Source organism: Euprymna scolopes, chromosome 16 (assembly GCF_053919585.1).
Source record: "Euprymna scolopes isolate OS-2025 chromosome 16, ASM5391958v1, whole genome shotgun sequence".
NCBI lineage: Eukaryota > Metazoa > Mollusca > Cephalopoda > Sepiida > Sepiolidae > Euprymna > Euprymna scolopes.
Window position 1 is genome coordinate 84,463,116 of NC_136497.1, and position 17,500 is coordinate 84,480,615.

At 34.0% G+C, this 17,500-nt stretch overlaps 1 pseudogene; it reads left to right on the forward strand.

Moving 5' to 3' along the window:
* The first annotated feature begins 4,631 nt into the window (after positions 1-4,631).
* On the forward strand, positions 4,632-4,748 carry LOC145296591 (5S ribosomal RNA; annotated as a pseudogene).
* Positions 4,749-17,500: the final 12,752 nt, after the last annotated feature.

The following is a 17,500-nucleotide window of genomic DNA, read 5'->3' on the forward strand; positions in this document are numbered from 1 at the left end:
AAGCAGTGCCTAACGTGCGTAACTGGTAAGATATATTCTGAACGTATCATTTTATTTGTTCTTCCTTTTTCCCTTGGGTAAAATGGCACCGGATGCATGTGTACTTGACCCCTAAGAGCACGTTTAAATGATAAATCATTCTATATTCTTACGGAAGCGTCTCAAGTGGCAACGTGTCCCCTCTCCTTCTCCCATCAGCACGTCATTTGACGGAATGAGAACAGAAACGGTAACATCACCGGACTGATACAATGACAAGACTCAATCACGGGCCATTAGTTATTGCGTGGTCAGAGGAGGCTCCGGCCGCCGCCGACCTAATAGTCGATGCCTGCAGGCGAATCGGCTGTACGGCAGCTGAACACTACGCGAATATGCGCCCGACCGCCCGCTCGTTTACCAAACCCATATCTCGGCTTGTGAGCTCGATACAGACGCCAGCGCCTATGTAAACAAACACCAAACGACTGGGACAATAATTAGTCATCCTGAAGATGGCTATTCGCTAAGATTAAAACGTCGGCATTGATTTTCGAACCACACAAGATTATATATATATATATATATATATATATATATATATATATATATATATATATATATATATATATATATGTATACTTCAACCAAGCCAATTGATTGGATTGAAACAGCTGAACTCTGAAAGAAGAGAGGAGTGAGGGGTGAACGTAAGGGTATGTAGTTTTTGACCAATTACAACGGGGAAGTTGCTTTAAAATAACAAGTTCAGAAGCTTAGCGTTGAATATTCGGCAGATTCCCCACCCACGTTATTTTCTTTTACATTCTTCACCTTCAGGATATAATGAATATGTTTTGTCATATCAGTTAGTCATCAGCGGTAAACAGAATTGATTGCCCATTAGCTATCTATTTATTTATTTATTAGAGGTTGAAAATTTATATCATTTGGAGCAGACATTCGTATTTCAAATTTACGTTTAGCAAAGATCGTTGCGTACTTAAAAAAAAAAAAAGAATTAATGCAAAATCGAATATATTTGATAAACAGATTTCCTCGTACATAATCTAAGATAATTCAAAATAAATATATTTACCGGATTCACAATCAACTTTAGAAAAGGTAGTGATTTTGAAATCTATTTAAAAATGGCAAAACAAAGAAAGATATCTTTTGGCATATTTGAAAATTATTTGAAAATTATGCGGCGCATGCGACAATAAGGTAAACTGTAAAAAAGAAAGAAAGAATAAAAAGGAGAGAAAATGTTAAATCAGAAAAATTGAAGCTAGATTAATTCAATAAAAAAATAAGTACTTAACTGGGATTGGCGTTTGTTATGTTATATTGTATCTATATATTTTATAGACGCACTTTTACAAAATGTATAAATTTTGACGACATTAGTTTTTGTAATCAACAACAACTTGTTAAATCAACAAAGCTTTATTTATTTTACTGAATGATAATCTGACAAGCAAACGAATTCGGGTCAGTATAGAATGATGCGTGGCGGTTGATCGGACGACGGCAGAAGTGTGTTGCTGATTTCACCCTCTTCGTTCTGGTTCATTGTCTTTGTTTTGACTTGATTTTATATATCCACATTCCTTGATCAGAATTTAATTGTTCCCTTATTTTTGCTTTCGATTTAAAATACTTTTATCAATTTCAATCCAGCGATAAATATTGCTCTCATTGTTTCCTGATCTCGATTCTATGATGGGAATGTAGGGTTGATATACTCGCCAGCAATCCGCTTTACAAGTTGTTTTACTCGGCTCCGATATTATCCGGTGTTGTTCGTCACTTATGCAACACTTATGCAACACTTATGCAACGACGAGTTTTATTGCTTTGTTTGGATGCGATTTTTAAGGAATAAGATCCCGGCATTAGGTTATCTATTACTTACCCCCGTCATATAATGAAAAGAGAAATAAAACACTGTCGACGCACTTTTCGCGTGGGAGAGAGGCTCCAATCTTGAGGAGGGTGCAGTTCGTAAAATTGTGGGTTAGAGTGTTTCGATGTATTACTAGTGCGTTAGTAGGCTAGTTATTTTTAAAGTCCTGTTATATTCATAGAGGGGGGATTTTTTTTATTTCTCTCCGTGACGTCAACATAAAGCATCTGACATGATACATATTTTACTCGGCTCCCATTTCAATTCACACATAGTTGATTAGTGTTAGTATTTAATTTGTGTTGGTTCTCGCATTCAAGGATTCTCCTAAGGATCTCAGTCGTTTCCATCATTGCCGTGCATTGCATGGGTTTAGTCTTTATTTATATTCTTACTTCTCCTAGTGTTTTTTCATTTTTTTTTTTCGGAACTGTTTCTAGTACATGGCCTCAGTCTTGTGTTTGAAATGAATTTTGGTCATAGTACGCTAACGTATTTTCTCATTTCCGACATAGCGCTAGCGGAAACCGTGGGAATCAGTTCCTTCGATATTTTCCTCTCACACTCATATCTCCTCTGTGCATATATATATTTTTTTTTAATTGCGATTTTTTTTAAATATTTCTTTTTTATTTTAATACTTTCGTCAACATCTGTTTATTACAAAAAGTTCAAATAAAAACTTTTATTTTTAAAATTAAAAAAATATATAATTCCAAAATGTATTTATTAAATTTAAATTTAATTGAAAACTTTAATTTTTTTTTTAAATTGTTTATTAAATGTGCAAATAACGACTAATTGTGTTATTTTTATTTGTATAGTTTTGTTATGTTGGTATATTTTCAATAATGTTTTCTTTTATTTTATTTCAATGAACCGCTTCATAATAAAAATACTGAAGAACAATAAATAGTGAAGAAACTCATTTGCCTTGTCACTACTTCCGGTAGAGCTACGCCGGAAATTAGGTATACGTTAGCTGACTGTAACCTCTTGTTTCTTTTAATTATTACCAGTCTTCGAAATTCTTCCTAGTTTTCCTACAATTATTTTATGACAATAGTTCTTCTTTGCCTTTCATATGTTTATTTTAATCCATCTGGCAAGCTCAATACATTTCCTACATTTTTCTACGTCCTAGCTATTCACTATAGTAACTGCTCTTTACGGCTAAATCAATAATTTAGCGGGTATTATACTTCGCGTAGATTATATTACATCAAGTCTCCTTGCCTGGACGAGTTTTTAAGTTTGCGTTCCTATTTTACAGGATATGCTTTGCATTTATTTGCCAATATTTTCTCCGGTTTTCGTCTGCACTTTTCTGTACATATTAAAAGCGTATGTGTTTGCATAGTTCCCATTGGACTACTGTTCTCACGCGTTCGAGTCTGTTTTTTTTTTCTTAACTAATTTGAAGTATTTATTTATTTATTGTTAACTTGCATTGGGTCTTTACTTCTAGGTATGTTGCTAAGTGACGTCATTGATATAATACACAAGTGAGGTAATAGTAAGTCTTCCTGGAAAATGTTTATCTCTATTCTTATGTAAGTAAGGTGTAGTCGTATCAGTCTCCATATTTCAATTGCTTTCCTAATAAGATAAATAATTTTGTAGGATATTTTTTACATCCTTAGACATTCACTTTTGTATACTTGGGAGCATTTTATTATATGATATGTTACATAGCTGTGTGTTATGTAAAAAAAAAAGAAAAACAGACACACCCCGTAAGTAAAATGGCAAGCTAGATAAGTTAAAAAGGATATTTGGAAAAGGTTAGAATCGAACCCAGTAAGAAAAGTTAAAAAAAGAATACATATTAAAATCCTAGGAATGCAGAAGGATTGTCATTATTCTTGCAAATAACTAAATATTATTTATGTCAGATATACATATTTAATTTAGGAATGCAGTCGATTGTACATTCGTTTAGAAATAACTGGATATTAAATATGTCAGTCAAAGAATGGACAATACGAGTTTAGAAATAATAATTAACAAAATAGGTTAAAAACGAGACAATTAATTTAGGAATTTCTTTGTTACTAGAGGCGTATGGATGCATGTGCAAAGCGCACGTGTAATTTGATATGTGAAGGAGTCACATTGTTTCACCACGCCTCTGACGCCATCAAGAAAGGAGATTCCCAATATATTGAGACAGGGTCAAAGTTAGAGATAGTCACAGTCAAGGAGACTCAGATTGGAAGTTGATGCCCCTTAGAAAGGGTATTAAATATGACAGTTAAAAGAATGGACGAGTTTAGAAAAAATGATTAACAAATACGTTAGATATTGAACAATTGAAATTGGAAATTCTTTGTTTGCCAAAAGTGTGTTTGGACATACATAGGTAAAATACACGTGGATAAATTTCACGCGGCAAAGTATGCTTGGACGTCATAAAGAAAGAAAATTCTCAATATATTGAGACAGGGTTCGAAGTTAGAATTACAGTCAGAGACAGAACCAGAGTTAGTCGAGTCGGCCACTCTCTTGGAGGCGGGAGTGGGAGACGAGGAGACAATGTAGTCGTAAAAGCTTGAATCCCTGACTATCATCATAACCAGCTGGTATGGATAAATGATCATCTATATTTGAAAACTGTTGTCGTCTGTCGTCATTTCACGAACTGAAAATGTAAAGTGCTTTGTCCATCCTCTTATAAACGAACTTGTATAACCCCCTTCCAAGTAATGTATCCACAAAGCTAAAAAAAAACTGTACACATCATATATACGGCATAATCGCGTTGACACACCGGTTCTCGTCAGATCACCGAAGTTAAGCAACATCGAGCCTGGTTAGTAGCAGATGGGTGACCATTTGGGAATTCTAGGCGCTGCATGTTCTCTCCGCTTATCTCGGCATTTGTTTGCTGTCGTTCTGTACACACTTCACTGGCCACTGGTATTAAACAATGTCGATTAAGGAGAGGTGCGGTTGGAGATTGCGCTCCTCCTGTCACAAAAGAATTTAACACGTGGGTATCCATAGTCTGCCAAAGACTGAAGGAGTCCCTATATATACTATATACACATGCTCTTGTTATAAAATGTATCCCGTCATCTATCAACAGAAGTATCTCCCCTCCATATGTGTTAACAAAAACGGTTGCATAAATGTCTCAGTTCTGTTTTATTAATAAGATGAAGTTCCCAGTAATCGTCACAGTCGTCGTCGTCGTGATGTAAACAGTATATAAATGTCATTATCATAAATTTCATTATCATAAATGTCATTATCATAAAGGGTATTATCATGAATGTCATTATCATGAATGTCATTATCATAAAGGTCATTATCATAAAGGTCATTATCATGAATGTCATTATCATAAATGTCATTATCATGAATGTCATTATCATAAATTTCATTATCATAAATGTCATTATCATGCTTCGTTATGAGTCCTCGTCATGTGTTGTCTCTGATACGGACCCCAATAACACAATACATAAACAAATATCATTATCATAAATGTTATTATCATAAATGTCATTATCATAAAGGTCATTATCATCCTCTGTTATGAGTCGTCGTCATGTGTTGACCCGATATGAATCCTCGACTACATAACATTTGTTCTTTTTTTTTTCTATGTTACCTCTTTCGGGATCGGTGGATCGATGTGTAGCATGTCATGTATATTATCATAACAAAGATCGATGCAAAATTTCAGCCAGGTCGGCCCAGTAGTTTCTAGTGAAAAAGTGGGACGAACAAAGCGGCAGGCAGATAGATAGAATAAGAACAATGTAATATAGAATATTAGCAGTAGTAGTAATAGTAATAGCAATATCACTAGCAATATTATTATTATTATTATTATTATTAGTAGTAGTAGTAGTAGTAGTAGTAGTAGTAGCACATGATATTGTGTAACATTGTTTAGTACTTATGAAAAATAAGTAGGAGTTTTTTCAGATAGGATTTTCAAATTAAATTCAATTTTTACAGTATCTTTTTTATAAAATTCTAAGATTCAAGTACAGAATAGTTACCAAAACATCTTCCCCTCCTTATGTTAAGAATGGAGTTCAATATTATAACGTTATTCTGCATAAGTACCCATTATTATCATGATTTATGAATATTTTGTTATGAAACTAAATTCACTCTCTTTTTTTCTTTATGTCCTCCCCCCGTGAGCGAGAGAGTGAGAGGGTCTGAGTGAGAAGTAGACAAATATATAGGGGGACACAAAATGAGAGAGTGCTAAACACCACTTATTTCTAGAAACACGTCGCAAAAACTATATTTATTTTAATGAAAAATGTACATCAGAATGTGGCAAGGGAACCAATGAATCGTGATGACCACACAGGAAAAGAGTACAAATGGAATCTCCGAAATTACATATACAAATTGATGACACAGAAGATGCGTGAGAAACGGGAGGGCGGAAAGATGACCAGATGTGTTCTTTCTTTCTTACTCTCTCTCTCTCTCCCCTTCTTCCACTTTAATTTTTTCATCTACAAAAAAAAAAAAAAGAAGCTCGCCACACAACACCTACTCACCTATTCAGAAAGTCTGTAGATCAAACTCGCGGCACCCCAACCCATCTGCCTACCTGCAATCGCACCAATCAGTAAAACCGACTCGCAAGTTTCAATGCTTGGCCAAAATCAAGTTGTCATGGAGATGGTCATCGCTAATGAGTTGACCGTCACCAGAAAATTCTACTCAAAAGGAAGACAGGATGCAATGCATATAAAACAAAAACAAAAATAAAACAAAATAAAAAAAAAGGGAAACAAAAAAAAATGTGAAAAGCATCTGGATGAAAGAAGTCGGGGTGGAAGTTAGATGATGGCGCATTCCAAAGACGCGGGGATTGGGAATTCGAGGAGACAACATTTTATTGATCCGTCCTGACGCGAAACAGAAACTGGTCATGAATACTGATTGGGCAATATATGAAAGTGACCAGCAGACATAAATGAAATAATAATAATAATAATAATAATAATAATAATAATGATAATAATAATAATAATAATAATAATAATAATAATAATAGTAATAATAACAAGAGTAATCCCAAAGAATTTTGAAAAAAAAAAAAAGACTGAGAGAAATCGGAATCAAAACGAAGACTGAGACTATCTAACGGATTGTAATGCTGAAAACAGCTGGCAATTCAAGGAAAACACCCGGATGTAGAAACTAGTCTATGAGACCGACAGGCACTAACAGGCAATATAGAAACTGTCGCAGAAGAAAAACAAAAAGATGCAACCGAGAAAACAGGAATCGCAAAATTTTAACTTGACTAACCCCTCTACTCCCCCCCAATTAGTATTGTCAGCATCAACTAGCACCACACAAAAGAGCTGAAGAGTCAAGGAGATATGATGGACCAAGGAGAGAAAGCACTAACAAAACCTCTATTGAAAAAGTGTATTTAAACCTTGTGCAGGTTTATTACCAGTGAACTTCAAGTGAGGATCAATGATCTTTGTCATTGAGAAGTTAATGACAAACGTCTGTTTTTGGGGGGTTTGGGTTTTTTTTTACATAAGAGTCATCACTTATCAAGGCCCGGAGGCCACTCGAGGACAAGGGTTATTGAGTGTACAGTAATTAATGGGATAATATCGTAGTGATCGTTAGTAATGGAAATTTGGTAAATTGGATTACTTAAGGGGACGGTTCATGAAGAATTTGTTTATATTGGACATGAAGACAACCAAGTTGTACTCAGCTGGGAAACAGGCAAGCGGAAGAGAGTTCCACGGGCGTGCAGTTCTAAGAAAGCAGCTTTGTTCATGGAATCTGTTTCGATTTAGGCACACTTTATTCTTCATTCTCTGACCATGTGTGACTTCACCCACGTCCTGATCATGACCCTGACTCTCTCCAATATCGGTCTGTGGACACATTCTTTTTTATAGTCTTTTTTTTTCTTTTTCCTTAAAGTGACGTAACTTTTTACATGTTTTTTTACTGTTGCTTAATGTTTTATTTTTAGATGCTAGTTGAAAGCACCCAAGTCAGTTTTTTGTTTTAACTTTTGAAATCACTACTAATTATTAGGTACAATGTAATAATCAATAGAGAATTGGTTCTCTAATAATAAATACGAACCTTTCATGAATTAAAATGTCATTCGTATTATTTCGAATCTTCGGTTTACTTTCCACATTTTGAATGGCATATTCACAACGTTTCGGCCGATGCGTATACGCTATATGTTGTTGAACTCCTGACTTTTGACGGTATTTCGAACGCAACCCTTTATTTACTTCATGGGGGTAGGATACTCTCGTCCCGTCAGCCATGACTGGATAGAGGTCCTAAATCATTCGCAATTGTATTTTACGGTCGCCCACACTGAGAATTTAATCTTCAGGTTTTAAGAAAACATCACTTTTACAATTGATTCTTACAAGTACTCTGACCACTGTACCAAAGGTCCTTGCGGACAGTTGTAGTCCTAATTTTGGGAGCCTTAAACCTATTTTATTTCTAGTTGTAAATATCATTATTACTATATATATATATATATATATATATATATATATATATATATATTATTGTAGTTATTGTTTACTTATTACTACATATATTATCTATTATTTAAAATTAAGGGTTATCATATCGTATTAAATTTTATCCTAGGTTAATAAGGTCTTTATAATTTTGAAAGTAACCCACATATTGACCAGAATATAGCGTTTTTCTTTGCTGTTCCAAAATTGTCAAATTTGTCTAAAACAGCCTGACTATGTATGTATATAAAGATTGGCATAATTATATGAATAGTTCTGCGCTATGAAACAGGTGCTGTCAAGAATTGAACATTTAAACATGCTGAAAGAAATAAACAGTAAAAGGGACAACATCTTCGAATTTGGAATATATATTTTTGTCTTTTATTTGTATATGCTCTGTACTTGAGCTTCATATTTTAAAGGATTGGTACAAATAACGGGTGAAATAAAATAGAAATAGCATAACTTTACTTTCCCATATATATATACATATATATACATATATATATATATATATATATATATATATATATATATTACTAGTGTACTTATTGATCCGTGCGGAAATAATAACGTCAGTATTTAAAAAGCTATTCTTAACATGGGGGAGTAAAGAGTGTTTTATACCTATTCTGTACTTTAATAAAAACTGATATCATAAAACTTTAATTAAGCTGTAAAATACCATTTTTAAAACAAATTGTGCACTAACACCATTTATTTTTAATTCGAAGTCCAAGATTTTATTCACCTTATCAATCATTTATCTTTCAATCACTAACATCTGCATATTTACTGATTTGCTCTTTATAAGACGAGATGATGACTTACAGTAGAGAGCGATTACGAAAATCTCCCCCGACTGAAGATTCAGTGTGATTTTTTTTTGCGAGGGGGGGGTTAATCTGCTACATTGATATGCATTTTTGTCTTTGAGTCCTTTACTTTTCCCGGTGATGTTCCCTCATAAACAAAACACATTTTAATTGTACCGAACATTTGTTTTTAAATTAAATGATCAGAAAGATGAATAATATACGGCACAATCACGTTGACACACCGGATCACCGAAGTTAAGCAACCTTGAGTCTGGCCAGTACAAGATGGGTGACCATTTGGGAAGACGAGGCGCTTTATGTACCGCGAGGTAAAATACCAGCTTGAGAGCTGGCGCGGTCGATCTTTCTCTCGAGGGGTAGATGGGACTCTCTTAAGCGGCGGTAGGAACACAATCTACGGAGGGCATCACAAAAAAAAAATACCCTTAATAGCCCTGGCTAAGCATCAAGTATTCAGCTATCAAAAATACCCTTGATATTCCTTGCGAAGCATCAAGTATTCAACTACCAACAATATTTGAATTACACTACAAACTTGTGTAGTGAGTACAATTTCGGCTACGGCCGCGCTGGATAAATGAAGATGAATAAAACATTGAACTGTATGTATGCTGTGTTGTTATATCTTAACAACTAGCTAACTTCAGATTAAAATTGACTTGCATACATAAAAAATACAAATATATATTAGAAAGCGTGAATTTTAACAATCTATAATATAAATCTCGCCTGTATGTTTAAAGATATGTATGTTTATATGTTTGCCTAGAACTTTCGATAGAGGCGATAAATCTTCATAAGATTTGAAGCCCAACCCTTCGGACGGCAAATATCGAAAAATTGGTTAAAAACATTAATTCCTTTACCCTCAACTGGGGACTTATCTACAGGGAGTGGTCGCTTTTTTTCGCCGATATTTTCGAAAGGCATTCCCTTTTTCAATTGACTTAATTTAAACCTCCGCCACTTACGGTTTGAAAACGGACGCAACGGCAAAGACGCAACGTTTTTTTGTTTTTGTTTTATTTTTCACGTTCTTTTCCTTCTTCACGGTGTGCCTGCCTACTAGCATTTTTTTTCATGCTCAACACACACCTCCAAACATCTGGTCAACGCCGGGCACCCAGAGTAGTCCTATATATATATATATATATATATATCAGAGTAAGAGATGGTTTCATGGCCGGGTTCAAATCTGCCGACCGGTAATAATCATGTCACCCTGCACTGATGATTCCCGAAAGGATGAAACACTTGTGTCTGTAGGTATTAAAAAATTATGATTGTAATAAAAATGTCAGCCTCTTTCAGAAACTCGGTTTTTATTGTTGAGCAATTTAAAGTTGAAATAGAAAGTCGGTCATCTAAGCTCGCATGCATAGATGCATAGATTATGATTTTAAAATCATTAGATCACTATGGCCACAGGCTACTACATTTAAAAACAAATGTTAAACTTTCAAGGATATTTCTTGCTGTTGAGATTGGCCGTGAAGTTTGTTTCTTGCGAAGTGAGTCACAGATGGCTCCATGGCTAGGTTCGAATCTCCTGATCGGTAGTAATCGTATAACCCTGCACTGATGATTCCCGAAAGGATGAAACACTAGTGTCTGTAGTCATTCAAAAAATATTATTGTAATAATTATATATATATTATTTTTTAAATACATGGGCACGTATGTCTCGGAGCCCTACCCTCTTTAGTGTAGCTTGACTGTTGTTAGGATTCGAACCTTGGGTCTTATGTATTTCCATCCAGCCCCCTAACCCAATACGCTATGATACCATAGGCGATTTACTACGTATATATATATATATATATATATATATATATATATATATATATATATATATATATATATATATATATATATATATATATATATATATATAATTATTACAATACTATTTTTTGAATGAATACAGACACTAGTGTTTCATCCTTTCGGGAATCATCAGTGCAGGGTTATACGATTACTACCGATCAAGAGATTCGAACCTAGCCATGGAGCCATCTGTGACTCACTTCGCAAGAAACAAACTTCACGGCCAATCTCAACAGCAAGAAATATCCTTGAAATTATATATATATATATATATATATATATACATATATATGTATATATATATATATATATAAAGAATTTAGCTACATTCGAAGTTCCAAATGGTAATTTTTCTTATCAACCTAAATGAACACGCATTGCTGGGTCTTCTGTGTATTTTTCTTTCCGACAGTCTATTATCCTCGTTCGTTTCTCTCTAAACAAAATGTTCTCTTTTCTGATGAGTATACGCATGAAAAGATTCAATATTGTTATAATAATAATTGATTGTTTCTACATAACGTACTGAAGTTTTGAAATGCTTAAAGAACTGCTTGGTAAGGAAAATAAATATTAGAACTTTAATTAAGCTATATTGTCATTCATTTATATATATATATATATATATATATATATATATATATATATATATATATACTTTTTTGTTACATTAAAAAAAACAATAAGCATTATAAATGAAAAGGATTGGTATACACAAAATGCGAAATATGATTAGAAAACATATTTCACAAGAAAAAATGTATATATGTGTGTATGTGTGTATGTATGTGATAGAGAGAGGGAAAGAGAGGTTGCTTAAAATGTCTTCGTCATATATAAACTATGTTCCTTAGCGATGAGAATTTAAATTTAAAAATCCACATGAGCGCTTGTAATGACGTGCATTCTTTTGTCGTGGTGATGGACATCTCTAATGAGTTGACCGTCACCACAAAAGGGGAACAGAATTGCAAAGCATATGAAACAAAAGAAAAACTGGGGAAAAATTGTGAACTGAAGACGATCGGAGGAAGGTGGGTTTTTAGAAAAGGTATATGACGAGAGGGGAGGGGGACGAAGTGGACAAAGATACGGAGGGAATGGAGGGAGAATGCATGGATACAACATTTTATTGATCTGTCCTAGCGCGAAACAGAAACTGGTCATGAATACTGATTGGGCAATATATGAAAGTGACCAGCAGAAAAAAAAAGGAATAATAAATAATACAAATTAGGATGTTCGAGTCATGGAGATATTTTTTGTTTTGTTTTTTATTTATCAAGGGGGGGCAAACAAGGGAGATAACTACTATCTCCAGTTGCCATTAGTTGCGGAAACTACATTTAACTATCTATTTCCTTCAAATTTACGCATGAAAAAGACATAATGTATTCTTTAAACCAGATAGGCGCAAAGTGGTCGGATTTCATATTTAGTCACATTGAAGAGGCCTGGTACCGCGGAACAGTTCGTTAATGAATAAACGAATGCATTCCCATCTCACAACTGATGAGTTAAGCTGACCCATCACAGCGTTTATGTAAAGCTCTGTTCAAAGAATAGATCACTGCCAGTATTAAATCATACACATATGTAAGAATTATACATTTTCCTTAGTCTATGATTATGTCTATAGAGCAAGGTTAAGATTACTTGTTAGAGGACATTGGTCAAGTTTCTAATCTCAGCTCCAAGCACTCGCCGATTAACCCCACTGAAAACTTAAATACGATCGAGCAACTTGCTTTATCTCTGCAATTATACAAATGTAACTTTGTGTCTGTGAAGATGTTTGTTCCTATTAAACTCAGAAACGGCTGAACAAATTTCCTTTAAACTTTACAGAACATTGGTGTATAAGTTAGGGAGTGATCTTAGTTTAGTTTTGTCTCAGAATACCTCCAAATAATTATCGATAATCGATAAGTGAAACCGTTATTTTAATTCATCTATCATCGATAAAGCCATTTTTCCCATGTCGCTGCTTAGCAACAATGATAGAACAACAGGCCGTGAAAATTGTACTGTGGGTAAGTTGATAGCGCGTTTTTTTTTTTTTTTGTTATTTTTTATTTGTTTTTACATGTCGTGGTCTGTAGGTCCAAGTGAGCGTGTAATGTTTTAAAATTTTTATTTTCATCGCCCACAAAGAATTTTATAAGACTTAAAAATTTATGTGTGTTTTTTTTTTTTTTTTTTTTTTTTTTTTGCATGACGTAGTCTGTTGGTTGGAATCTCGCACGTAAATATTTTAGTGTTTTTTTTTCGTTAATTGGAAAGACGTTTACATAAAATAATTTGATTAAAAAAAACAGTAGATTCTCACGAGTGCAACGTAGAATAAAATTTATTTATATTTTGACTGAGTTACTGCATAGAGGAATGTGAAGCTTCCTCCAGAGCGATTTCACGGATTTCGATGACAATAAAAATACAGAAGTGTGATATATTTGTTGATACTCATTCAATCCCGGTCAACGTCGGGCCTCCCTGCTAGTTATATATATATATATATATATTTTTTTTTTTTTTTTTTTTTTAAACTATTTGGACTTTTCTAATAATTTGTTTGTTTAAAAATAATTTAAAAAATGTGTTTGTTAAAATCATTCCTTATTTCTCCAGATTTTTGTTCATTGTATTAGTCGGTTGATTATAATTCAACGAAGAACCTAAAGTATCCACAATACACATGCGACATTTAGTGATCTTTTTTATTCTGAAACAAACAAAGGATTATGAGGAAAATCGAAAAACAAAATATGTATACTCATGCAGCAAAAATGTTGTTTTAATAAGGTTTTCTTAAATGAAACAAAATAAATATAATGAGTGACGACATGCCAAGGATAAAAGCCACCGAGGATTGCGATTAATTATATGGATAAATTGTCAGTTAAATGATAAATACTGTCATGAGAGGATTAGAAATGAGGAATACTATGAATAAAATTAGTTTAGTTATAATTACGGTTTATGACATATATAATTGTTGATAAATTATAAAGATTTATGGCATATACATCGTTGGTAAATTATGATAACGTTTTATGACGTATATGAACCTTCATAAGTTATTGATAACAGTTTATGACGTGTATAATCATTGATGTTATGATAACGGTTCATGGCGTATATAATTGGTAAGTTATGATAACTTTTTATGATATATATAATCTTTGATAAGTTATGTTAACGGTATATGGCATATATTATCATTGATAAGTTATGATAACAGTTTATGACATTGTAACAATGGAATGACCTACCCCCCTTTCGGGCAATAAAATAGACATTGTAGATATACAAGGGGCGTGCAATAATTAATGTCCCTGATCTACTTTCCATATCAGTAGAGCAACGAAACTTGGCACAGTTATTAGTCTTTCTTTATATAGGAACCATCCAGATTTATGCTTTTCTCCCATCGTTTGATGCAGCTTTGGAGACCGTTTTTGTAGAATACGCCATGTTGGTCCTCTGATCACGACGTGGCTTCAGAAATCAAGGCTTCATCATCTGGGAAACGCTTTCCTTTCAAGAATAACTTCAGGGCTGGGAAGAGGTGAAAGTCAGAGGGTGCAAGGTCAGGAGAGTAGGGAGGATGGGGGAATTTCATAACCACGCGCCCGTACTTCTTATCTGGCGACATGCAAGTTGTGGACCGGAGCGTTGTCCTGCAGGAGGAGGGTACCTTTGCTGATCTTGACCCGCCTCTTGATTTTGATAGCTTCGCTTAATTTCCTCAAAAGTGAAGCATAATAGGCTCTTGTAATTGTAGTACCCTTTGCCAGGAAATCTGTCATCACTACTCCGTCCTGGTCCCAGAAGACGGTGAGCATGACCTTGCCAGCGGAGGACTGTACCCTTGCCTTCTTTGGGGGTGGTGAGTCCAAGTGTTTCCACTTATGGACCCAGGTTTCATCCTGTGTAATCAGTGTTTTGAAAAACTTTGACTCATCTTCTTGGCACATCTCTAAATTCATCCTCGAGCACTTGACGCGTTCTTGCTTCTGGAATGGTGTGAGTAACCTGGGAATTCATCTGGCAGACACCTTATGCATATGGTCATGAATGATAGTTTCCACAGACACTGTACTAATCTTGACATCTTGGGTTATTTGGCGAATATAAATGCGGACAGATGCCTCATCAATGGCAGAAGGCGGGCGAACAGGTCTGGGAGCTGTTTCCACAGACTTCCGGCCATGTTTGTACTCACGATGCCAGCGTTTTACAATGTCATGTGACGGGGCATTATCACCATAAGTTTCTTTCATTTCATCCAAAGTCTCCTGTGGTGTGCGTCCTTTGAAATACAAAAACCGGATCACTGTTCGACATTCAACAGGCTCCATTTCACACCTGACTCAGTTTAAACACCTGTAAAACAGAAACCACAATTAGTTCAGAGCTATAATTTGCCACATAACCCGTAGAGATATAAATCATTGCACACGCAACATTTCAGCTAGATCAGACAACTGGAAGTGGGTCAGGGGCATTACTTATTGCATGCCCTCCTTACTCCTTCGGGATTAGAGAGTTCGAAGAAACCGAATGAGTTAGACTCTAGTATTCTACACTTTGTAAATAAACTTTTGGATTTAACCTTAGTGAATGTGCTTTGTTAGGATTACCTAAAGAAAGATATATCAGACATATATAACCATTGATTAGTTATAAGAACATTTTAACATAAATATAATCGTTGATTAGTCATATATTACATATATAATCGTTGAGTAATTTTGGGAATGGTTTATGAGATAAATAATCATTGATTAATTACGCGTACGGAGGATTACATATATAATCGTTGATTAATTATAAGGACAGTATATGACACATAGCCATTGCTTAGTTAACATAACTGATTATAGCATATATTCGTTGATTAGTTATGAGAGCGGGTTAAAACACATATAATCACTTTTTATGTAAAGTGTAACGTTATACACGTTATCACATATAGACACTCGGGGCCCAACACGTTGTAGACTGCGTCGCAAAGAATACAATGACAAGAAATAGGAAAGTCATTCAGTCCGCTGTTTCAGGTTTAAAGAAAAGACCTTTGTTTCTCATTTTCCGGCCAGACGTTACTTCACCCACGTCTCTAACGTAATTGTGATCTTCGGTATGTGCACCCGTTCTTCTTTTCATATCTTTTTATTTTCTTCTTCAGCATGACCTCACTTCGCACGCGTCCGCACTCTGTTATAAAAGAACGGCTTATGGTATATAAACATAGGTAAGTTTATATAAGAGTTTATGGCATGTGTAATCATTGATTCATTATGAGAACGGTTTATAGCGTGTTTAATCAAAATAACAACGAATATGTGAATATGTAACAGTAATTGTAGTGTGTAGTGAATTAATGTTGCTAATTATAATAATACCAATTTATATATTTGTAGAATAAAATAAATTACCGTGTAATTAAAGAAAATCTGTTACAGTGAATGTTATGTAAAACGCAATAGTAAATTATAATATTAATAACAAGAAGGCACATATAATAAATAATATCTTGTGGCGAGAAGAGTTGTCTTAATTTGCAGTAAAGGTTTTATTTAATACCAATTTAATTTTTTGTTTACTAACGTATATATTTTACAGTATATTTTTCTTTACTACCGTGTATTTTAAATGGTGTTAATTAAATATACATGGTTTGACAGCGGTGCATCTATGAAATTCATCCTATTTGATCATATTTTCAGTGTCGGTGAGTTGGGTGAGAGTACATCCCAATTAGAGAGTAAAAACTCCTGCAATTTCCATTATAATAAATGAAGTAAAGCGGGCAAATAAAAAGTAGTAATGAAATGTATGGAAAAAAAAGTATTACTGAGCGTACGTATAGATCTAGCTCCAAAAGTCTTAAAAGGATTAACTTTTGATGAAAAGTGAGGGAAAGGATTATGGGAAGATATACGGAGCTAGTACTGACCCCCAATCTTCATTTCTTTTAACATGTAATTTGATATTGTGGAAGAAACGGACTTTTATAGTTATGGTTATAACAGCATTCTGGAGTTTTACTTTTATACGTTTACTGTAGACATCGGAAAAATTGTACAGTGCTTTTTATGGTGATAAAATATTTTCATAAAACAAAAACTCAAACGTCACTTCCGGTTGCTCGTGTTCGTTAATACTCTGTCAAACTTAAATCCTGTCGTAATATTTTGAAAATGTCTTTATGATAATTTAGCAAAGTGTACTTCTAATAAAATATACATTTTACTAATTGTGCCTATGCAATGTTGCACGGCACGTAGTGAAGTAATTTTAGTTTTAATTTATTTATATGTTGTTAAAAAAAATACACTGTTTGCTGTAAGGTAGATAAGTATATTTTTTTATTAAAAATATGAATTGTGTTCCTTAATAGCTTTTATTTTAAGTGATTATTCAAAAGTGTT